General features: G+C 42.5%; 1 protein-coding gene and 1 pseudogene across 1 annotated transcript in view; both read left to right on the top strand.

The window, feature by feature from the left end:
- ERG (ETS transcription factor ERG) overlaps positions 1-25749 on the top strand; it is a 152303-nt gene that overhangs the window by 7034 nt on the left and 119520 nt on the right. The gene's annotated exons all lie outside the window — the stretch shown is intronic.
- On the top strand, positions 6995-7166 carry LOC135180244 (U2 spliceosomal RNA; annotated as a pseudogene).

The following is a 25749-nucleotide window of genomic DNA, read 5'->3' as shown; positions in this document are numbered from 1 at the left end:
CCATTTATAAAAGAAAATATGAACCATCGTTTTTATCATTAGAGGAAGATAGGAGTGGATTGGTACTGCTGTCTTTCAGTTGAGATTCTGTCCTGCTCATGAGAAAATGCTCATGTCCACTTAAGTGTTGGTTGTTTGGTTTTGTTTCTAACCGATCAAATATCTCATCCTGCTCAGAAGGGCTTTTCCAGTGGTGTAGATGATACCCTCTGGTCTATACTTTGCTTATATCTCTCAAAGCACAACTATGGAAGGAAGCTTGGAGGGGCCAGAAGGTTTGTGCCTGACCCTGGACACAGGAGCAATTTTGGGGCCCCAGTTAGTGTGTCAACATGAAAGTTGTCCCTGCAACAAGTGCAGCTTGCCTCTGAAGCTGCAGTCAGTTTTGCTGAGTAGCAAGAGCTAGCAGGAGTGAGGGTCGAGCTTTGTGTTTGTCACTGGCTTGAGATTTCCATGACAGTTTGCAGGAAAGACACTTGTAACTAAACGTGAGCCCAGGGATCAGTCTGTGGTTGGTTTGCAGAGCAGTAACATGGGACAGGGCGTTAAATTTGCTGAAGGTTGCAGGAGCCAGGGTGGAGAGAATTAGAGCTGTCTCCCTCTCCTGTCCCTGTCAGTTAACACCACCCTGTGTGATGGGGCGTGCCTGGCATAGGACAGGGGGACTGGTGGGCAGCAGTGCTACCCCCTCATATGTCTGCAGGGGTACATCCAGTTCTTGCTTCTGCCCCTTGTACTTAGTTAATGAGTCCCAATAGTTCTTAGTCCTGAATAGAATTTATATAACTCCCTCTTTGCTGTGTTGGATCCACAGGACTAAAGAGGAGTGAGAAGTAGTAAAAATCTATTTTGGTCACTGAAGTAAGTAGACATGACTCAGAATACTCACTGGGAACAGATCTACTGGATGAAAAGGTGCCATTTTTACATAGTCACTTTTCTGACCATGCCCTTTAAACTCTTACAAAAATAGAATTCTTTTCTCTGGCACTTCTCTTGGAAAGCAGAAATGGGAGTGAGAGAAAGGATATTTGCTGCACTCCAGCCTTTGCTTTGAAACTGGACAAATGGTCTGTGAGTTTTGTAAAGCATATGTAACATATGTTTAACACCAGGCAAAATAGAAAGGAGGCATCTGAATTTTGTGGGGAGGGGATTTGAGCTTGGGTAGTTTTAATGTTTGTAGTGGAAAAGTGTGATTCCAAGTTCCTGCATGTTAATGGTTGGATGAATTCTGGCTAGCTCTCTGTGCCGGTTTCTGGCATCCTCTTTTGCCTGCAGAAGTATAGTTCAGATCAGTAGATTTATCTGAAGCACAGCAAGGCTCCTTCTGACCTCTGGCGCTGGGTTCCTCTTGGACCATGCGAGGTGAGTGGTCTAAGGTAAAAATGAGCCTGAAACCACACTGACGTAAGCTGTGAGTATTTATGGACCTCTGAGGAAACAAATCATCACTGGCAAACAGAATCCCAAAGTGCTAATGTTGGTGTTCTCATGAGATGTGAGTATCCCCTGCACTGGTGGGCAGAGCACCCGTCCAGCTCCCCATGAGGTCAGTGAAGTTGGGCTTTCTGTGCCAGTTGCCCCAGCCAGGTCCATGTCTATGTCAAGTCTCATCAGCATTTCGTGGGAAGGATTAGCAAAGCAAATCATTTTGCAAAAAGTCACTTGCAGCTTAGTAGCTCATACTGAACTTTCGAGCTCCTGTCTCTTGTTTTCTCTCCTTTTGTTTGTTTGGTTTTTTCCTTTTTTTCCCTTTTTTTTTTCCTTTCCTCCCCCCCCCCCCCCCTTTTTTTTTCCCTTCTTTTCAGTGATTTGGTAGGAAGCTAGATCCTGCTGGTGCAGAGAACTTCAAACCCAGTGGTGTACTCCACTGTGTCATTCCTGTTGCTGTCCTTTGGACCAATGCTTTCTTGAAATGAAAACCAAGCTCGTTTCAACATATTTACCACTTTCCTTTGACTTTACGTCGTACATCATCCCACAGAACACTTCAGCCTAAGCATTTCTTCCTTATGTTTGCACTAGGCCTGAAAAGAAGGTTTTCATTGTGATTTCCAAAAGCCTTCATTCTCCCCACTTACTACAGCACTGTAATTTTTTAACATGGGAAACAAGCATTGCTTTTTCTCTTGATAACATTTGCCTTGCAAGAACTCGGAGCATTTCCACTTTCTCTGTGTGGACTTGTCTTTTGTAGAGAGGAAGAGAAATGGGTCATACACCTGCTCCATCTCTGGCTTCCGCTCAGTCCCTTGGCAGGAAGCAATCAGGGCAGATTTGCTGTCGAGGTCTCACATTTTAATTTCTCACAGGGCTCAGTAGCTTTCTGTTGCAGGGGAATCCTATTTTTTCTGTTTTATATTTGAATGGAGTTTTGGATATGATGACATTTACTGTCAAGGTATATCAGTACCTACATATCAGCTCTTGCAGTGAGACAGTGGATTTCAAGAGACCAGAAAAGAGAAGAAAAGCCCAACAGGCTTGGGGGATTCAGGATTGTCACTAGCCTGATGCTGAATGGCTGCAAAGATAGTTTTCTCTTTTCAGCCCCACTCACATTGTATAGCAAGGGAACTGAGATCACCACAGGGAAACTTTAAACTCCAATTTCTGAGTAAAAGGTGGTTTAGACATTTTCTGTGTTGTGTGCTTTCTCTTACCAGCACTGAAACCAAGACAAACTCACCCAAGGAAGAGGCAGTGTGGCAAAACACAGTGTATAATGATCCACCTTCATTTACCTGTGATCACAGACTAGGTGTGGACATCACAACTACATGCCAAAGGTCCTGCTGGTCTGAGCACAGAGCCTAAGAGGGGTACAGCTGATGGTGTGCCAGGATTAGCAGTACAGTAGGGTCTTACATGCCACACAACAGTGTTTCCTAACCACTATGAACTGAAAAGCTATCTGCAGTTTTCATAATTATATCTCCCTTTTTTTGTGTGTGTGCCTACCTGGCGTTTTTTTTTTGCCAGAGGCAGAGGGAATGAATGAGAAACTTAACTTTTAGGTGAACAAAATGTTACTGTTGTACTGCTGTAATTACAAGCACTTTAAATTAGGTATTGACAGCAGTTGAGTGTTGGTTCTTGACTATGCCTGCTGGCAGGCAGTGATACGTCTACCAGCTCCTAAGGGGAGCTTTATTGCAGGCTGTGAGAATAACTCATTAACCAGCTAGTCTATGGTGGTGTTACTCCACATATGGTCTGTGGGCTGCTGATAGTCTGGAAGACATTAGAAAGTGGTCTGAGAAATGGCTGCCTAAGAAAGGCAGAAATAACCCCACATAGACAGGTTCACGTTCCCAGGTATGTGCCCGTGTCAGCAAGCCTCCCTGAGTCAGCAAGCTGTGCCAGGATACAGTTGCTTTAGTGTCCCAGTGTGAGCCCAAGTGAGTGGATCTTGAGTAATTACACATGAAGGGAACCTTTGCGTGATCCCATTGATCTGGAGCACATCTTCCTCCATTAAGGGGGATGAATGCTTTGCCTCTTCTTTCTCGTGTTTTTGAAGCACAAGATGGGCTAAGGGATGCTGCTTCTACATCCGTGTTGCTAGCGGTAATGAATGCTATGGGGGAACGGATGGCAGCGAGCCCATTTCCTTCACAGTGGGAGGAAAGTAGTAATTCAGAAGACCATTAAACATTAGAAATACCTCTGCGAGGTCCCTACAAAGATACACTCCATTTAGATTAAAGTCCCATAGGGCCAATTATCTTGGAAGAACATAAGAACTTAAACAAAAGCTGAGTTAGGTGTGCTGCCCACCAATGACTGAGTAAAAATGGATGCGGTGAGAAAACACTCGTGTATTATGAAAGTGAGAACATTTAGAGTAGGTCTGTGCAATAACCAACTTTTACTGTTCCTCCAGGATCAGTGTGCACAGGAAATATCTGTGGCATGCTTGCTTTTCCTGGAGATGACAGCACCCCTTTGGCAACCACTTTGTAATACGTGCTTGATACATTTCGGAATGTTGGGCTGCTGTTTTATGAATGTGCTTTGATTTTCTGTTGCCAGAGCCTTTGTGCTTGGATTTCTACTCTTCCTAAACTGGTCTGCTTCCATTCTGACCCTGGACACTTCTCTAGTGCTGTTTGGTGCTTCTGATTTTTGCATGCTAGCACTGGGATGGAGTTTGAGGAGAAAGGAAAGCCAACAGAAGTCCCTCATGCACTTTGTGTGGAAATAACCTACATGGCCCATGCTGGTCTATTTCTGTGTAGCTGTGGACTCCTGGAGATGGAGGCATGACTTAACACTGGTTTGTGGCTTGAGGGTTAGGACAAACAAATTTGAACCATTTTGTTTCTGTTAATGTTTTCTGAGAGTGGGATGAGTAATTTGCGCAAGACTACAAAGCGTGATGCTAGCCCTGGGACTGAAGTCTGCCTTTGCTTTGGCTGCTAGACCACAATTTTAATTGAATGTTTAGCTATTTACTATTAGACCTGAGCACTGGAGTGCCATGAACCTTCAACCAAGGGATTTTGAAAATTAGTCAGTTCTGAGACACTGGAGCAGTGAGTTTCTGAAAGCATTTACTGATGCACATGGCTGCCTGGTCTTGAAATAGCCTCTTCCTTTTAACAACATAAAAAAAGTTTCATAAGAGAAGACATAATAAACAGTCTGAGGTTTAATAACTGAACATGCAAGCCTGAAAGGTTTTAAAATACTGCTTGCTTAAATAGGAATCATTAGTGTTGTAACTGATAATGAGAAAAATGCTCATGCCATTAGTGGTTTACCACTTTGGTTCCTAAAGGATGAAAACAGCTTCATAAAAGAGACCACAAACTGTCCATTTTCAGCCTCAGTTAGGGCAAATGCTTCAGAAAATACGAAACCCTTCATTTAAAATAATAGTTTAGTGTTTGTTTTTGGGAAACATGGTCAAAATGCTCTTTGAATATGCGAGAGTGTGGTGATGTGGGGCTTGATGGCTGCTGCTGAGGGGGAGCACTGCAGCGTGGTCTGGTGCAGTATGGAGAGCCCCAGCACCAGATGTCCATGTCCTGGCACCGTGGTGGGGAACTAGCTTGTCCCCTCACTGTGAGGATGCATTCTCTGCCTTCCAGCCTGCCTTTGAAATTCTCTTCTGGGTGGGGAAGTCTGTCTGTCACACCTGTGCCTAGTGCTGTTGCTGAGCTCAACAGGCACATGAGGACATGCTGGGATCCTTTCTGCATTGGTCTGGGCATTGCTGGCTGCAAGAGTAGGTTAGTTAGCTTTTCAGAAATGGTTACATTTTGGTCCCAGCTCAGCATGCTAGTAGACAAAGTAAAAGGTACTGGGTCTGGGAGGTGCTCAGTGCCTCAAGGCATTGTTGGGACTTGGTGGATGAGAAGCAGCATCAGTGGTGGTGATATGACCGTGTTTGATTTGCCCATCTGGGATGGCTGCTCTTTTCTTTGAGGATGCCCCCTTCCCCTTCTTTGCAGCCCTTTTTCCCCTGGGCAAACTAGCCTGGACCCTATCTGCAGTTCAGGTTCGTGGAAGGACTTGTGTTGACCTTAGCCAGGACTGACTCAGACCATTGAGTAGACCTGGTGTTTCCTCCTGGCCAAGCTAGGTTTGGGATTCAGTGCACTGTATTCTAGCCTTGTCTTTAGTAAGGGCAGCTGGAGGCTGAAGTGTTTTGTCAGCATATGTCTAATTGTAAATACATCTACACTGGGTTTTATTGATGCTTCTTGCAGCTCTATTACATCAGTTACAGCATTTGTTCTTATTTAAAAATGGAAAGTTTCCCCAGGTCCCCCTATGAAAATGACTGATGTGCCTTATTCAAAATGAAAATCAATCAAGGAAAGAACACAGCTGGGTGAATGACAAGAGAAACAGAACGGTGCCAGGCTGAATTTTTATGGAAATTCTTTCTGAATGGTATTTCCATGAAAAGGCAACTTACAGATGTAGGCTGCATTTGCATGAAGGAGAGTGTGAGGCACCACACCCTGAATCTGTCAAGGTCTATAAACTTTTCAGATATTTTAAGTTTAGGCAACAGAGAGGCCATATTTAAGAAACAAAGGGTTTTTTTCTTTACTTCCATGTAACTATGTTATCTCAACAGTAGAAAAATATAAGCCAGGGAAAATGAAGAAGGGGGTTTATGAAAGAAAAAAGTCACATGAAAAGTAAACTTCAAGTGTAATTTGAAATAAAAAGTAAATTAGTCAGTCAAAAAGGAAATTTTTGGTATTATGAAAAGAAATTGACCTTTCAACAGCATCCTGGTTAGAACCATGTCTTGTAAGTCCATCTGTGTCATGCTGTTTGGTGGTCCTCTTAGTGAAGGCCCACGAGTGGCTTAAAAACTGCAAAGCCTTTTCCATGTTGATGCAGTGGGATTTATTCACATTAGCAGAAACAAGATTAAGGGGAAAATATAACAAAATGGAAGAAATGAAGGATGATTGGTGTGAGCATTCAAAAAATGGGAGAGGAGAAAAGAGCAGAATGGTAAAAACATCAGCCTATAGTTGAATCTGCTGTACTTGGAGCTTTTAGAGATGTTGTAGCATTCCCAATGAACTAGTTTCCAAATGGCCTGACTGATTTTACTGTAAACTCACTGGCTATCACTAGAGCTCTTGCTAAGGTTGGTTTGTGAAATCTGTTAATTTTCCCTTGTTCCTGGGATTTTTTCCATGTCATACCAATCAATTTTAAAATATGCTGAGAGAGAAATTCTTGAGACAGTCTTGGAATTTTTCAAGTTATTCCTTTAAGCTGCTTTCTGAAATAAATGGGAATGAATGAAAAAAAAAAAATACTGATAGCTTATAACTTTGTAATTTCTATTCTAAGAATAATAATGAAGGATTGTTGTGCTGATTTGATTGCTTACGTGTCCTTTTGACATTGCCAGTGATAAGCTAGAGGCATTGTGCTGTGGTCTTCTCCATGCCTGTCACCATTGAATAGAATATGACTCTGCATGGGTTTTAAAATATGAAGGTGTTATAACATCACTTCTCGGCCTTTTGGCTAAGATCATGTGTAGTATCTGTTCTTATCAGTTTAATATCTAGTTTTGTGTCCAGTTCTGGGCCCCTCAATTCAAGAGAGATGTTGAGGTGCTGGAATGTGTCCAGACAAGGGTGACAAAGCTGGTAAAAGGCCTGGAACACAAACCCTATGAGGAGAGGCTGAGAGAGCTGGGGTTGTTTAGCCTGGAAAAGAGAAGGCTCAGTGGGGGACCTCATTGCTGTCTACAACTACCTGAAGGGAGGTTGTGGTCAGGTGGGGGTTGATCTCTTCTCCCGGACAACCAGCAATAGAACAAGGGGACACAGTCTCAAGTTGTGCTGGGGGAAGTATAGGCTGGATGTTAGGAGGAAGTTCTTGCCAGAGAGAGTTGTTTGCCATTGGAATGGGCTGCCCAGGGAGGTGGTGGAGTTGCTGTCCCTGGAGATGTTCAGGAAAAGACAGGATGAGGCACTTGGTGCCATGGTCTAGTTGTTTGGCTAGGGCTGGGGGATAGGCTGGGCTGGATGATCTTGGAGGTCTCTTCCAATCTGGTTGACTCTATGATTCTATAATTAATTTGACAAATGCCTTCATAAGATCTGCAATGGAGAAACCATTACAGAAAAACTTTGGAGTGGGTATGGTTGTTGGGAGCAGAGATGAGTGACTGCCATTTTAAAAACATATTCATTTTGCCAAAAGGGGAAAAAAAAAATCTCAATGAGGGATGGTGAAACTGTGAGCAGACTCGGTTGTGGCATTAAAAACAAGAGATGATGGTGCTCCATAAGGGGTACTGTTGCTCGTCCATAGGGAAGTAGGTTTGTTCCCAGCATCCCAGTCACAGCTGAGAATCCAGGTTTTTCAAGGACCTTACATCAAAGAGCTGTGGGGATTCACCTACCAGCAGCATGAGAGAGTGCATCCCCCATCGTTAGGTGGTAGTGTCCTCGCTCCTCTCTCTGAACCTCCAAAGCTGGCATGAAGCACATCTAATAAATGGCATAAGCCATGGAAAATGCATCGGTAGCATATGCTGACATGAGTGGAACTCACATGAGAATAGAGCAGGGGATCCTGTTACCCTCTGTTCAGCTGCATAGCCCTTCAGCCAGTGGAGAACTAAATATTAACCCTTTCGAAGCTCTCTCAGTGAACAAGGAGAAGGCAATAATTTGCTTCTTACTTCACTGAATTTTGACTTTAAAGGGTTTGTATAAGTGTGGAAGTGCCATAGAGAAACAAAAGCACAAGGGGCTCAGCAAACATTGTGGATGGCCGTGACTGTCTAGAGGTGAGTGAATAAAAGCCTGGGTTCAACATCCTGCAGTCAATAGACTGTTTGTGCTGTGTTTTCATACTTTACAACATCAGAAGAGCGTTGGACTTAATTACAGGCTTCTGTTTGTGACTGTTTATCATCCCTTGTGTGGCTGGAGACATGTTTCACAAGAAGCAATCCACAAGATGTTCTCCTAAGAAGAAGAAAAATCAGTTTAGATCAATGCGTATCCTCCTGCTGTTGCTGGTTAACACCTACCCTCACCACATACCCACAAGTGTACTTATGCATCACCCACTTGGCACCAGAAAGGCAATGTTACATCTCTGGGTGATTTCCCCAGAACTTTTATTTTTCAGCCCACTAAGGAAGAGTACATAGAGTGTATCCAGAAAGATGTTTTTCTTCCCCCACCTTGTGTTTCAGTCCCATGACTGCCAATTAAATTATCCCATAAATCCTCCATTATAGGTAGTAAAACCTAATTTTAGATTTCCTGCCCACTCTAGTGTCCTGCCTGATTGCTACCACTTGGATAGAGGCTCAACCTGTTAAGCAGACAATTGCAGTGAATTAACTGTTTCTTTCTGTGCCACATGTGGAGAGCTTTTTAATATGTGGCATTTGGTCATAATTCTCTCTGGCTATTTTCTACCTTTTAGTCGCTTAGACTTTTTATTTTTTTAGAGGCTGAAAAGCAGACATCTGTAATTGATTCATCATAACGTTTGTGAGAGAAAAGTTTGTTGCTCCCGTGGATTGGGGATGGGGTTAACCTGCCTGCCACCACTGAAACATTAACAGTTTAAAATCAGTTTTCATGTAATTCCCATTTGATAGAAAAGTCCTGTATTAGCAGAGCTAACACATTTCTCTGTAAGCTAAAAATATTTCAGGTTAGCTGACTGTCAGTGCATTCTCCACTTTCTGGATCAATCATAAATACATTATTTAACTACAAACGGTGCTAATTGCCTTGAGTGAAGCTTCTGCCAGCCATATTCTCATGGAGAGACATTTATTTCAAATGCAGTCTCTCTCTTTTTGTTCTAAAAATAAACAACCCCTAACTTGGCATTTTTCTTCATAGGCTTTACTGAAGATAAATAAGTTGTCACCAAAAGTGTGTTTATCATGTGAATAAAGTGTAAGTAACTGCGCCTAAGTGCTTTGGTCTTTGGACAAAAGGGTACTTGCATTCAGCGTGAAGCACTGCTGTCAGTGAGTTTTAAGTAGTAGTCATCACAGATGTATGAGAAGGAAATTGAAGCTTAAAATACTATGAGAAATAAACACCTTTCTTTGGCTCTGTGCTAGATTTATTGCTGTTCTTAACATGGTGAAATTTCTGACTCATCCAAATCACAGATCTGGATATTGTAGAGGTGCCTGAGTGTATCTTGTGCCTCTGCAAAGCACTGTCTGTCTGGATGTATTTGCCACCTGAAAAAAAAAAAGGTAGTGTTTTAAGAACTTTAACTCAAATCGTGAAGATATGTAGCAGTCAGCGAGGGACTTTTTTGTCTCCAGAGTATGATGACAGGAAGTTTAGTTCAAGATACAGAGTGCATACAATCTTATGAGTACTTGCAAAAGGAGAAAATACTGCTGAGAGGCATCACATTGAAGGAACAAAATGCTGCTTTTCAGGCTAACGTAATGCAGATGCTGGACCTGGACTTTCCTCCGAGAACTACTTTTGGTGATCCATCAGATGACATGCATAAGAAGACTTCACCTGTAGAACCTGTTGGTGACAATTGTAGCATGTTCCGGTAGTGCTCAGGAGATGGCATCAACTTGTTACTTAGGGAGAACTGTGGGCACAGAAAGGGGTGGTTCTGTTGAGATGGGCAACTTAATTTTTCTAGTGATCACATTGCACAGATACCTGTGAGCTACAAAATGTGTTGCTCCTCCTTAGAAAACAATCTTAGGTGTTTTCTGTAGTGAAGTGGAAGAGTGACAGATAGTGCCCATTCTGGTGCAGAGCTCTGTGAAGTGCTCCTGAATTTCTTGTGTGTGTAGCTGGCTCCTTGTAGCAGAATTACTCTGTGCAGTCAAAACCTTTTAAGTCCCTAGACACAGCGCCTATGAAAGGACATGCTGAAATACAAGACCGGGGACTCAGTCACACCTGTATATCTGTAGACAGCCTGTGAAATAACTCTTTGAAGCAGAGAGCACTTGATTTATCTGTGGGTTATAATTCTAAAACCTCATCTTGTTATGTAAAATGCCAACACTGTAAATTTGGTAATGTTTGGTTTCAAACTACCAGCAACACTTTTTATCTGTATCAGAGGTTCCAGCTCTCCTGTCTAGCATCTTCTGTACTTCAGTGCATGTTTGCTACTGTAGAATCACAGAATCAGAGAATGTCAGGGGCCTGAAGAGAGCTTGAAAGATCATCAGGTCCATCCCTCCTGCCAAGGCAGGATCACCTGGAGCACATCACAGTGGAACACATCCAGACGGTTCTTGAATATCTCTGGAGAGGAAGACTCCACAACCTCCCCAGGCAGCCTGTTCCAGTGCTCTGCCACCCTCACAGTGAAAAAATTCTTCCTCAGGTTCACATGGAACCTCCTATGCTGTAGCCTGAATTTCTAATTTAGGAGCAGCAAGAGATGAAGACAATTGGATACACAGTCCAATAATGCTAGGAGTGCTATACTAACTGGTTATACCAGACACCTTCATACTTATCTCATTTAAAAATACTAGCTTTTTATATTGAGCTGAGAAGTTTGCTGAATATCCAATACCATGCATGGAAAGGCTCATAATTCCAGGTATCCAACTTCAGGATTTTGACGAGGCTTGTGTGAAGCCTGTGCTGTCTTGAATATGCTACTGTTACCAGGGAAGAAAAAAAGTCTCTCTGGCATGCTAAGAAGAGGGGACGTGCTGGGGTTTGCAATTTTAGCATTACAGATTCTTTATTATTAATAGATTAGTGGGGATTTTTCTAAAGACTCCTGTGAGTCACAAGAGCTCCTGTTACTAAATTTCATAAACTCATTTATTTATACAACTATACATGAGGTCTTATGGTCTTTTCAGCCCAGAAAAAGCCAAGGTACTGTAAGTGTAAATGCAGTTTATTGAGTTCTGGAAATCATAAATATCTCCTCTAACGTCTGATTTGTCTTGATCTGTGTGCACTGAAAGAGGTGTCTCAAAATTAGTAAAGAAGGGGCATATGCTGCTCTTTTGGACAACCTGTGCATTAATACCCAGAATGAAGCTTTGGCAGGGAGTAGTTAGAATTAAAGTGTCACCACTAGGAAAGCTTTACTTTATGTACTGCAAGGATATTTGAGTTTTATAGGTTCATTTATTTAAGTGATTAACAGTCCAGTCTTGCTTTTGACAAAGTCTCCTGTTTTTTTCATTCCCATGGCTTCCCCAAGATGAGGAGAAGAGATACAGTCTCAGGCAGAGGGAAATGTGAGAACAGGAATTTCAAGGGAAAAAAAATCCCCTGTCAGCATAAATTTGTCTGGACTTTATGGCAGCATTTTTGTTTTGTACCATGTGAAACCATCCATCCAGATCTCAGCAGTGCAAGACCTTAGTATACCGGGAAGCCAGCTACAGACGATGCCACATGGAGACGTGCCTGTGCTGGTAAATACCAAGCAAAGAGATGCCATCAGATCAGTAAACTTATTATGAGCTTCCCAGCTGCTACCAATCCACCAGGCACACTGGTAGTTCCAGAGGTGGTTTTGCTGGTCATAGGTCAGGATGTTTTTCTTTGACCTCCCATCTGTTTGATGGGTATTTTCCAGACTTCTCGCTGTTACAATTAGCCTTTGCGGTAGGAGCTCACTGGCCACCCCTCCTCCTCCTCCTCCACTGCCACCAGCAAGGACTTTGTATGTGTTCCAAACTAGAGTGAGCCTGGCAAACCGAGTGGCAGCATAGCCATTAAAAAGAAGGGGCTCAGAAGGAATGTCCGATTTAGTGATATCATAGTATTGTAGAATCATAGAATGGTCTGGGTTGGAGGGGACCTCTGAAGGTCATCTAGTCCAAACACCCCCTGCAGTCAGCAGGCAAATCCTCAACTAGATTAGGCTGCCCAGAGCCCTGTAGAGCCTCACTTTGAATATCTCCAGGGATGAGGCCCCAACCACCTCCCTGGGCAACCTGTTCAAGTGTTCCACCACTCTCACAGTAAAGAACTTGTTCCTAACATCCAGTCTCTAGTTTGAAGCCATTGTCCCTTCTTCTATCACTACAGGCCTTTGTAAAAAGCCTCTCTCCATCCTTCTCATAGGCCCCCTTCAAGTCCTGGAAGACTGCTACTGGGTCTCTCCAGAGCCTTCTCTTCCCCAGCCTAAACAACCTCAGCTCCCTCAGCCTGTCATTGTAGCAGAGGTGCTCCAACTCTCTGATCATTTTTGTGGCACTCCTCTGGACCCAATCCATCAGGTCCATGTCCTTCCTATATGTTGAGTGCTCCACACCTGGACACAATACTTCAGGTGAGGTCTCACCAGAGCAAAGCAAAGTGATAGAATCACCTCTCTGAATCTCTAAGCAGCACATCTTTTGATGCATCCCAGGATGTTATTTGCCTTCTGGGCTGCAAGTGGACACTGTCTACTGATGTCCAGCTTCTTGTCCATCAGCACCCCTAAGTCTTTCTCCACAAGGCCACTCTCTGTTACCTCATCCCTTATTGCATTTTTTATCAAGGTACTACCCAGCATTAATAGAAGAAATGCATAGCATGTGTTGGAGAAAGAAGTCAGGACCAAATGATGGTCTATGTTCTGCAGAGATTGTTTACTTCGTGCATTTTAAGAGTGTATGTACCAGCCTATTTGCACTAAATTGCTTTGTTTTATGATTTGTTCCATGCCAAGTGACAGGAAAATGAAACTGCATTCAAACCCAAATTTGTGCAAAACAAATGGGTTAAGCAGATCATAATAATGTAGGCTAGGGTAATTTTATCTTATGAAGCATTATTAAGCTATTTGAAGTAATTAGTTGTTTTGGATGTTCCTTATCTTCTTTAGAGTTTTACTTTTAGCAGATGGCTGCTGAGCAGTTTTTGAAAATGCAGCCTTTTTCTTGTCTTGATTGAGCTGCCCAAATGGATAGCCTGCTTGGAAAGCAGTTGCTTGTGCTTCTTGCTGCCATGGGAAGAAACAGCATTCTGAGAAAATATTTGTACTAATGTTATCTTTATCTTTTCTTGCTATCTCACCACTACTGAAGTGAAATGACAGGCAGACATTGTTTTCTGGGAAACTAAAGGTGGTTAGGGAATGCCCCTATCTCATTTCTTTCAGCTATCATGAGAGTGTGAGAATTAAGACCATTTTGAGTGATGGAATGACAGCAATATGAGTTTTTTCAACAGGGGTGCTTGGAAGTTTCGTTTTCCAGAAGTAGACAAAAGTGATGCATTGGTATGGTGGGTTGAGAACTTTCTACCTCCCCAGTTAAGTTTAGCAGATCAGCTCAGACAGATTTGAAGTATGATAAAGCTATATTTACAGCAAAGCTAAATTTACAAGCATCTATGTATCTGTCTATTTACCTACATATATACACACATACCAAATATATTTACATGCATTTACAATTATATACAATTTAGAAAGAATGCAGAAATCCAATCTTTCCCCCCAAAGTAAGAAGCCCATAAGGGACCAATGCCACCCTCTCTCACTCCGTAGATAGAAAGCAACCAGCAAGGGCTTATGTGTTATCTGGTCAGCCAAGCTTAGTGGAAGAAATTAGAGAGAAAAGCAAAGGAACAGTGTACAGATCCAGTGCCCAAAAGCAAAGAAGAAAGAATTGTTCATACTTTGACTTCTTATGCCTCTCAGAAAACCAATGAATGATATAGGCTTTATCATTATTATACTTTTACAACCAATAACCTAATTTCTTTTATTAGACTATTCCAATAAGCCTTAAACCACTGCAATCAAGATTTGCAGGTGATGGTGATAAAGATGAGAAATGTTGTATCTAAAAGCAAAAAATGCAACAAAGGCAAAATATTTTGAAAAAAAACACCAAAACCAAAACCCCCAGAACTTTGTCATGGGTTAAAATTATAAACCAACCTGAACACATTCCTGTCTGTTGGCAAATGTGACACAGCTTTATCTTTTCTTTCAAAAGGTCTGCATGGCTGTAGCTGCCTGTCCACCCCACTGTAGGGAGATAGGGGACTTCTTTTCATGAGCAGGTAGTGCAGAGCTGCCTTTCTACTGTGTGGAACTAAATGGTAGCTACTGTCACGCTGACTGCCATGCTCCTTTTTGCAGACATGCTGTTTTCCAAGATAAGTGAGAGTTTAAAAGGCTACAGTGGTCATAAGACCCTTGGGCAGCCTGGACATACAAGGCAGTGAGTCCTTTTGTCACTTTATACTGAAGAATATAGTAAAGAGTATGGTTCAAAGTAGAGCACTGGTTATCCTCCTTATCCACTGGCCAGTGTGTTACTCTGTTTTTGCTTTGCCATTATAAGTGGATGGGGCCAATCTCTTTCCACTGGTCAGCAGCAATAAGACAAGGAGCAACAGTTACAAATTGGAACATAGAAGGTTTCACCTCAACATGAGGAGAGACTTCTGTACAGTGAGAGTAACAGAGCCCTGGAACAGGCTGCCGAGAGAGATTGTGGAGTCTCCTTCTCTGGAGACTTTCTAAACCCACCTGGATGTGTACTTGAGTGAACTACCCTATGGGATCCTGCTTTGGTAGGGAGGTTGGACTCAATGATCTCTGGAGGTCCTTTCCAACCTCTGAAGTTCTGTGATTCTGTGATTATCTCTTCTTCTTCCCTGTGGAAAGCAACATCTTTTAAGAGACAAAATGTCTTCTTACTTGCCTTTACAAGTTACACTCTTTTCATTTATTTGCTTTCCACCTAATAACTGTGTTAGAGACATATTAGTTGAGCAAGGAAACTGCCTATGAAATTACTCCTGGAATAATTTTTTTCCCCTCAGTGATTACAAAAAAGAATAGGTATGCATTTAGGGTGCACTGTTTACCTGTTCATTCATATCAGTGCATACAGGAAGAGCATTCTGCGGTCATCACCCATGTTAGTTTCCAACAAGTTTGTAACTGGTACCCAATGTAGTGGTTTAAATCTGTAGTCCTGAGTAACTTGAGATTCGGTTACCAGAAGTATCACATTTTTCCGTAGCAAAGATGAGAAGAGGGCACATTTATAGGGGCAGGAAATTCTCTGTAAGGAGTTCTTGTTCCTAAGCCCAAGTTATTATTTTTAAATCCCTTTCATTTGTTTCTTAGATTTCCACAGCATTGAGTGGGTGTTCACAATCATGTTTTTAAACATTTAGGATAATATTTTTCTATTTATTCTATATGCTTCTTCAGCACTGTTACAGATCCTTCCATTGGGGCTGTTGTCCCTGAGCTCTTCCCATTTCATCCTTAGAAACTCACAAATGTGATTCCCTTACTGATCTGTAGAAATTAATTTTCCAGGTCTCTCTGAACACTCAGACCTCAGTTCAGATCTCTACTGTGATGGAAATAGTGTGGATATCATACAATCATAGAGAGATTTAGGTTGAAAGGCACCTCAAAGGTCATCCAGTTCCAATCCCTCGCTATAGGCAGGGACACCTCCCACTAGAACAGGTCGCTCAAGGCCTCATTCAGCCTGGCCTTGAACACCTCCAGGAGCATCCACAACCTCCCTGGGCAACCTGTTCCACTGTTTCACCACCCTCACTGTGAAGAACTTCTTCCTAAGGTCTAGTCTAAACCTCTCCTCCAGTTTAAACCTGTTGCTCCTTGTCCTGTCATTACAAGACCTTGCAAACATTCCCTCCCCAGCCTTCTTGTAGAGATATCTTCATTATGTGGCTGGTGAGCTGCTCCGTGGAGAAGGAGCTGGACGTGACTGATGGCCAGGTGAATATGAGCCAGCAGTCTGCTCAAGTGGCTGGGAAGGCCAGTGTCTTCCTGGCTTGCATCAAGAATAGTGGCCATCAGGCCTAGGGATGTAATTGTCTCCTTCTACTTGGCACTGGTGAGGCCACACCTTGAATACTGTGGTTTGGGTACCTCACTACAAGAGAAACATTGAAGTGCTGAAGTGTGTCTGAAGAAGAGCAATCAAGCTGGCAAAAGACCTTAAATATCAGTCTTATGGGAAATGGCTGAGGGAACTGGAGCTGTTTAGCCTTCAGAAGAGGAGGCTGAGGGGACACCTGATCACTCTCTACAACTACCTGAAAAGAGGTTGGACCAAGGTAGGGACTGATCTCTTCACACTTTCAACAGGTGGCAGGACAAGAGGAAATGGCCTCAAGTTCTGCTAAGGAAGATTTAGGTTGGGTATTGGGAAAAAATTTTTTCACAGAAGTGGCTATCAAACATTGAAACAGGCTGCCCAGAGAGGAGGTAGAGCTACCACCCCTGGAGGTATTTAAAAGACGTGTGGATGTGGTGCTTAGGGACGTGTTTTAGTGGTACAGTTTTAGCAGCAGTCATGGGATCGTGAGCTCTAGGCTAGCGGTTGGACGTGGTAATCTCTAAGGTCTCTTTCAACCTTGGCAAGTCTAGGATTCTAGAATTAAAGAGTGCTCTCAGATTGGCCTTCCTCTGTAGGAAGCTAAATCCTTAGTCATAGGCTGGAAAAAGGCTGTAGCCCCACGTGGCAAATTGAATACATCCATGATAGTCAATGACCAATTACTTATGTAAAGTAAGTGTTGTCAAAAGGAGCAGTTAAAAGGCCCATTTCAACTACCTGATTGCACATGCCCTTGGAGCATGCTTCTGGACAGGGTGGCCTGTGACATGGGCACAGGGTGCAGCTGACTTTGCCTCCTCCATCAGCCAGGTGAGTGCAGCAGCCACTGACCAACCAAGGCAGGGAGAATCTGGGGAGAGGAGATGGGGCTTTTCCTAGTCCCCACAAAATCTACTGGAAGCAGGACTGCTCTGTAAACTTGATTTAAATCTTTTAAGAGTTAGGGGCTGCTAAAAGCTGCCTTTTTAATTTTTTCCCCCCACTGAAAAAACTTCCTTGAAGTCATCATTCCTAAAAATGTACCTTGCTTGGAGTGATTCCCACCAAGAACTGAAAATACTAGCAGTACACTCATCACCACTGCCACATTGTCCTGTTCTCTGCTCTGCCGGCTTTTCGCATGCTCTGCTTATGATTCCGTCTTGCTTGCTTTTGATTTCAGAGGATGGGAATATGCTTGTATTTTTAGGTCATTTTTTTCATTGGGTTGTCTTGCCTCAAAGCCAGTTCTTTTTGGACTCTGTAGGAGTGATCCTATAGCTTGCAATGGAATATTGGTCTTTTGTCCTTGTGTGAGGAGTTTTGAGCTAAGTCAGTGGAAACTGTTTGCAGCTTCCGAGAAACTTTTATGTTGAGACCAGTGTCCGTTTTCAGCCTCAGCCTGAGCAACAGAAGGTATCAATTAAATTAATTTTGCTTATTTAGATGCAAATTCATGTGCAGAACCTTCCTGTAGTTAATAGCTAAACAAAAGTATGACTGAAAAGAAAAAGTATACCTTGTAGCTAGACACTGAATACATATCCCCTTAAGTGGCACTTGGTGTTTTCTTTACATTCTGTGGCAAGAATTCCATGGGAGGAAAAAAAAAAGAGAGAGTTTCTAGGTTAGGGAGAGAAGCTGCCCAAATGTAGTTATGAAGATGCTTGATCCAAGCTGGGGATTTGGTTACTGTTTTAAAATTCTTTTCTTCTCCCATTTAGCTACTCTGGTCCTGGCAGAGATGTGGGGTCTTGTTGCAGATGGTTGTCACACGTACTGAAACGACTGTATACTTACAATATGCTCCATAAACTATTAACTGCTGTAAAAGCCTGGCAGACTTTATAGTTTGCATCCTGCCATTAGAGTTCCCTCTGAAGTCTGTCAGGGGGATATAATTCCACTCTAATTAAAGCTGTTTCCCTTTTCCAAATGTGAAACCGGTCTAATTAATGACTAATTGTTTCACAGATATAAAGTAGGCCTAATTGTTCCTTGCCCCTTAACTACAGTGCCCTGCTTACTCCCAGCTAAGCAGAACCTCTGCAATGGGTATTTTTTTATTGCCATTAAATTCCATCAGTACTACAATCTGTAACCAGTGGAGAAGGCATCACGAAGATACTTGAAACATGTTAATTTTCCATTGATGGTGAAAATGGTCTCCCTGAGGTGTTAGTATGTGGGTCCCCAGCAGCCTTGCAGACCTCAGAAGAGGGGGTTTTCAAATTGTTTCACTTTGTGTGTTTCTGAAAACACCAGCTCTTGTCTCCTCCTGCCTTTCCACAGGAAGAGGAGGAAACCACTGTTGGGGCCACTAACTTGAGGCAAGGTGGAATTAATAGTATAGGATCTGTGGTGGAGTGACATTGTCTGGGGAAAATCCCAAGTAATTCTGAAGCCATTTGGCACTTAAAAACAGTTTGTTACAACAAGTTCATGTGTCCTGAGTCCTTAGGAAATACATAACTATTTCTGTATGCCCTAAAGGAAGAGCATCATACACATTACTGATACCATCCTAGTTAACTTACCCCTGCCATGAACATCTTTCTATGACAATGAAATTTGTTCTCTTTTTTTTGCTTTCCTCATTTGGGTGTATTGACCAATCTCAGAATTCTCTCTCCTCCACTGCTTGTTTCTGTGTTAGTTTGGGTAAAAGCTGAAGCTCACTTAAATGTGTGGGAGCCTAGCAGGATCTGGTGAGCCTTTACTCTTTGTAGTTTATAGCTGGGACCGAGTCACAGAATCACAGAAACATTCAGGTTGGAAAAGACCCTCAGGATCACCAAGTCCAACCGATATCCCTACTACACAAAGTTCACCTTAAACCATATCCTCAAGCACCACATCCAAATGGCTTTTAAACACATCCAGGGTTGGTGACTCAACCACCTCCCTGGGCAGCCCATTCCAATGCCTGACCACTCTTGCTGGGAAAAAAAAATTCCTAATGTCCAGTCTAAACCTACCCAGTCACAGCTTGAGGCCATTCCCTCTTGTTCTGTCACTATTTACCTGTGAAAAGGGACCAGCACCACAGTGTCCTTTTAGGTAGCTGTAGATAGTGATCAGGTGTCCTCTAAGCCTCCTCTTTTTCAAACTAACCAGCCCCAGCTCCTTCAGTTGCTCCTCGTAAGATTTATTCTCCAGGCCCTTCACCATCTTCATTGCCCTCCTCTGCACTCGCTCCAGCACCTCCACATCCCTCTTGTATTGAGGTGCCCAAAACTGAACACAGTACTTGAGGTGTGGCCTCACCGGAGCAGAGTACAAGGAGAGGATCACCTCCCTGCTCCTGCTGAACACAGCATTTCTAATACAAGCCAGGATGCCATTGACTTTCTTTGCCAGCTGGGCACACTGGCTCATATTCAGTTGCTTGTTGATTACAATCCCCAGGTCCCTCTCATCTAGACAGCTTTCCAGCCACACTTCCTTAAGCTTGTAGTGTTACTTGAGGTAGTTGTGGCCCAAGTGCAGGACCTGGTATTTGGTCTTTTTGAAGCTCATGGCATTAACATCGGCCCATCGATGCAATCTATCCAAGTCCCTCTGTAGAGCCTCCCTACCCTCATGATGATCAGCACTGTCAGCCTCTCAAGGGTTTCCTCTGCAAGGTCTGAGCTGCTTGATGATGAAGCATGTGAATAATATACAGCCAGTCCTGCAAACATTCTAAAAGTAAGCTGCTGTGTTTCAAATGTTGGCATACTGTAGCAGCAAGCATCAAAGACAGTGGAAGTGACAACTGCTGATCTGTTTCCTTTTCATCCCAATTACATTTCATTAGCAGGTTGCACAAAGGTGAGTCAACACTTGGAGTGGAAAGGTTGGTGATTTACTTTTTTAATTCTACAGAAAAAGCAGTCCTTGCTGTTACAGATCTGGTAGTTGACATTTACACACACCTGGCACATAAAAAGTGGAAGAGATTGGATCTGCATTTAAAGGAAACATTTTGTGTCTCTCGGTTAACTTCTTTGAACTTGCAGCTTGCCTTTTTTTTTGGTCTTCTTTTAGCAGTACATTTTTGTATGGAAATGCAAGACTGATGTTACAGAAAACAAAAATCTTTGTCTACATCCTAATGTCTTGAATAGGTCTTTAGTACTGACATGTATGTAATTTTCTAAGGGTCAATGATTTTAGAGAACACAGAATGAACTTTTGGAGCTGCACCAGAGCTTCCGGTATGTACTAAAGTTATGATCATGCATTAGCTGTGATGTGGCAAGCCAGTGGCTGGAGGAACTGATGAGGCCAGCACAGCCATGGGCATATTCATTTTGACTTCACTAGTCAGTATGAGTTACCTACATTGCTTCAGATATGAAACATACCCTACTTTCCTTTTTTAAGGGTTCATATGCTTTTGAAATAGTGAGTCCACTGTAGCACAGAGCTACAGATGCACCCAAAGAGATGAACTGAATTGCAGTAGTAATTGACAAGTGTAGCACGCCAGCCTAATACTAAAGAAAGAGATCAAAAGCATGAATGAAAAAGGTCCAAAGTTTGCAGAATAGGCACACACAGAGAAAGGAAAGATTAAAATTGCAGCCTTTAGCTGCATAATGGGAACATACAGAGAAGACAGCTACACTCTACTCAGACCTGTGTAGCAAAAGCTGAAGCAGTTTAAATTGTAACAGCAGAACCTATAATTAGTGTCAAGAAAAGAACCCATTGCTGTAAGGCTGGCCAAACTCTAAAACAGGTGGCCAGAGCAGCAGTATGATTCTGGCCTGGAAGATACTTTGAGCTCAACCAGGCAAGGTCCTGAGCGACCTGCTGTGATTGATCCAGCTTTGGGCAGAGGTCGTGCCAGATGACTCCACAGGTCCTATCCAGCTGCAGTTGTTCTGTGGTTCTCTTGCCCCAGAGCTCACATGTGTTCTATTAAGTGAAGATAGTGGTGCTGGAGGGAGCAGGTGGTAGGGTCAGGAGGCATTACTAGATGTGTACAGCATTTTCACACAGCATGAGGTGAGATTTCCTTGTATGCTCTGGATGGTGGAGATGAACTTGATGGTGCTTGGTGTCTTGAATTTATGTTATTTTCTGAGGAGTCTCTGTTCGTAAGGAGCACACAGCATGTGTTAAATTCCTCTAACAAAATTTCTGTGCATAGACACCAGCCCTCAAGTACTATCCAAAATGAGCCAATTCCATAGCAGGAAGGCATTATTTGGGCTCCTTTGCTAAAGAAACCATTTGAAATATTCCTGCCTCTAAAACTGCCATCTATTTCAGATGGTTTTGGGAGCTAGCTATTTTCTGCAGCATCATTCTCTACTGGAAGAGTTACTGCTTCCTTCCAGGCACAAACCCCTCGAAAGTGGGAGAAACACATGTGTATGCCCATAGACTGGTGGGAGTCTGATCCTGCGTGGCTGAAATCTGTGATAGTTCTGCTATTTGCTTTCTAAAGTGGGATTGGGTCCTGTGCTAGTTGTGTTCTTTTGTGAACCATCATGATGGAAGGAACAATAAACGTAGTGACATAATAAACTCTGGCTGTATTTCCATGGCCCATGTATAGGCCCATCTGTATGCCTTATGTCAATAAAAACAACTAATTACAGAATAACTAAATATAAAGGGCCTCACTGCTGAAGAAAACCCTCCTGTATCCCATTCCCAAACTTCCTGTTATATCTACAGAAAGTCTGGACCATAAGCTGCATTTAAGTCCTGGTTTTGAATTAAGAAAGAAGATTACAGCTTTATCCTGGCAAAGGTCTATGTCTTTATGCATTAAAACTCATCCCATTTGCTTTGGAGGGAAGAAGTGGGTGCATCTGTAGCTCTTTGCCACGCCTGGCCTTCCAATCTTTTGCTGGAAGAGCATGCAGTGAGCAAAACCTACCTTAACCTTGGAGTCACTTTTCTTCTGCAGCTGTAAGTGAAACATATCATGATTGTTAAATTCCTTTCTCACTGAGCCACATGGAAAAACCCATGTGCTGCTTTTGCTGCACTTTTTGCCTGCTGTGAAATCAGGCTTGGTGAGCTAAATGCATCCCTCTTTCCTCTGATTTCACTAGAGCGTGAGGAAGAATACAAATGTTTCTCTTGCTATACAGAGTAATAAACATACTGGGAGTTTTCAATTGACCTTAAGTGAATGTCATTTTCATGTGAAATTTGTTTTTTCTAAGTCCAACTGAGATCTTTGCTTAGCATAGGTTCAGTAATCTGTTACAGATTTTATATTACAGCTCTACACTCACTATTAGGAGATACATTTAGTCTAACAAAACAGTGCTTTTCTAAACACTTTAGACTTCACAGTTTCACAAGTGACAGGTTTGTGTTTCATCTAGGAAACTACTGCAAAATCCTGATGCTGAAAGAAATGAGCCTCAAATTATACATTAGCCAGTGTTAGCTATTTATAGACCTTCTTACCAAAGTGTTTGAAAGAAAACCGAAAGCAAAGCTGTGATGGTCACAAAGCGTTACCGAAGATGACTTCTCTCAGGGTACTTTCTTGCTATGGCTGTGCTGTACTTCTGTTTTTATAACACATTAACATTTTGTGTTGCTGAAGTGAGATTCAAGTTGCAATGGAAGTGCTGGTTTTCTGATACGTCCTTCTGAAGGACTTTTTGCAGTGCAAGTCAGTATTTTATGAAAGTGACTCTGTTTCTTAAATGCTTTGTGTTTATACAGCTGTTCCCATTTATTTTTGTATTTCCAACACCTGAAGTGAAAATGCAACTAGTAAAAAGAGAAATTAAACTGATAGAAAAGAAAGGATTTAATGCCAAGGACATACAAAAGGAATAAAAAGCACTTAGTAACAGAAAGGAGATTTGGTCTAAAGAGCTTCCAAGACTGCTTAGTTTTGTTCTGTAGTGAAATGATCGTTTCCACTGGAAGCTGGCTTAATTTACTGGTGAGTTGAAGGATCACCATATGTATTTACACTTTCTTTCAAGAATAAGAAGAAAATGGTGTTGCCAGTTGTGTTGGTGGGTTAATGTTCCCTGTGAAGTCCCTTTGCTGTCCTTTGGGTGGAGTTTCAAAACCATGGAAATCTTCAGGGAATTGTGAAAGGTAATTCATGCTTCTTCAACATCATCTCTAGTGTGTTTTGCTTATTCCTTCACAGAGGACTTAGCCATTACTTCTGCTACTGACATCCCATAAGCTGACCCCCTACCCTGTCCCTTTCCCCCTCTCCCCATCTTTTGCCGATGCAGGGTATGCCCATACATGGCTGTAGAAAGGAAGAAACTGGCGGCACAAATGTCTTTGAAAGCAGAGCTGTGCTGGAGAAGTGTGTTTCAGACACCTTTGCTGACTGTTTGGGGAAGCATTGTTTCAGTGAGTGTCCATGGCTAGGTCAGGCCTCCTTCTGGAAAGTTTCCATGTAGGGAAGCATTTTACATGCGCCCCCCCCCCCCCCCCAGAACATCTTAGATCCAAACCCCTAATTGCTTGGATATGCCCAAATCTCTGCAGTAGGGACTGTTGGTGTACCTCAGTGAGTGGCAATGGGAAGTAGTTTTGCATTCAGACAGTCTGCTCTTGATTTAGCTTCCCCCAGAAATGTTCTGTCGGGCCCAGTTTAGGACTTGGTACCATTTTTATGTTTCCTTCAGGTCCAGCACTACCCAGGGGAGCCTTTCAGGGGAGGTGTATCTACTGCTCCCACTGACAAAGGGAGCAACTGAGTGAATTTGGCACAGGAAGCCCTGCAGTGAGGTGCCACAGTAGAAGAAAAGGGTTGCTAGGTCGTGACTGGGGTATACAGGTAGAAGCTGGGTGACTACAGTAGTTCCTTCCCCCTGGTACTCTGAGACAGCTTCAAAGAAGGAACTGTCTTGTGGGTGAGTTCCCCAGGACCCCTAGCTGCCCCTCCTCTTTGTGGTACCCTGGACTGGCAGGAGTGAGTGTGTGTACACAGGAAATAAACAATAAAATGCTATTGCTCATTAAAAGAAGGATTTTCCTCATTAAACCAGGAGTCGTCCCTGCAGAAACGTAGGGGGAGAACAAGAAGGAGAACTTCACTGTGCAGATTACTGAAACATTTGTTGCATCCTCAAAGTGAGCACTTGAACGCAACAGATTCGGTGCCAGCACATTCTGTTCCCGAGCAGCATATATGTTTCTTGACTGTGACAACCAAGGCAATTTATTGAAAGCAGAGAAAACGTTAACTGTTTTTTTTATTTCTTGCCCAGTTAGTTTGAAGCTAAGTGACATTACACTTTAGTTCTCCTGTAAATCTAAAGATTCTTCAGATTTTAGATATTTTTGTTTTAATTGCGTCAATTTAGGATTCTTGTAGGTTTGGCAGGACTGTAGGTTAATTTTGCAGTAAATAAAGTACTAATCTAATGTACTCAGTAATTACTGAGCATGCATGATATATATAATTTCCAATTGTGTGAATTTAATCAAGTAGGTATCCTTGAAAAGTCTGAGGCAGTCACACAGTTATGTCTTTTACTAAATGTTACTGTTTTCAGCTTACTTTGTGTATGCCATTAGTTTATCCTAGATGCTTAAATGTGATTGAAACTGTGACTGTATCACTTGAATGCAGTGTATGGTGCAAAACCTACACTAATTCTTCCCTAGCGCTTTCCATAGGCTTATTAGAACCAGATCTCTTGAGAGCAAAACTGAAAATAGAGGCATAGGTATCTGACAGCTAGAGGGCAGCTAGAGCATCTGGTCTGATCTCCTGTATATCATCCGTCCTTCAGGTTCACACAGCTGCCTCTGGCCTGGAAAATTCAGGTACCAGAGCTGAATGCAGAACGCCAACACTGACTAATGCACAAATCTTTCTCAAACAAATGACTTTAAAGTGCAAGAGGCACTAGCCAAGGAAGGGTTGAAAGAGCTGATAACACACACCACAGGAAGCTGGTTTTTAATGTGCTAATGTTGAATTAGAGTTGCTGTTTCACGCTCTAAAATAGTTCAGTTTATTTTCATCTTTCAAGATGATCTACAAAATTTCCTTAGCTTGTGACTTCAGGCTCAAAGTAATTTGTATTAATTTGTTCTATAATGAGGGTATCTTTCTGCAGATGTTAAGTGAAACATTGGTTAAAATATTTGAAACGGGTTTGGGTTTTAACAGTGGAATGAATTTGAGTTAGAAACTACTACTTGTCACTACGTATCTCTCCTGATGTCATCCTGCTTTAGTGCAATGCATCAGTTTTCTTTGGAGAGTCATGTTTCTGTAGAGCACTAAGGGCTTACTTCATGGCTGCATGTCTTGCTCTGGTGCAGTTAACTGGCGGACACCTTGTATGAAGCATGGAGTTTGGTTCAATATGAATAGTTAAACAGGGCACCTCTAGCATCAAACAAAAAGCGAGCAGAGTGTACCAAGCAGGAATTTAATTTGATCCAGGAACTTTTTTGGTGACCTCCATGGCTTTGCATTTGGAGAGCAC

The sequence above is a fragment of the Pogoniulus pusillus genome, chromosome 12, assembly GCF_015220805.1.
Source record: "Pogoniulus pusillus isolate bPogPus1 chromosome 12, bPogPus1.pri, whole genome shotgun sequence".
Classification (NCBI taxonomy): Eukaryota; Metazoa; Chordata; class Aves; order Piciformes; family Lybiidae; genus Pogoniulus; species Pogoniulus pusillus.
The sequence above is the reverse complement of the archived record's forward strand: the minus strand, read 5'-3'. Positions and strand labels throughout refer to the sequence as shown.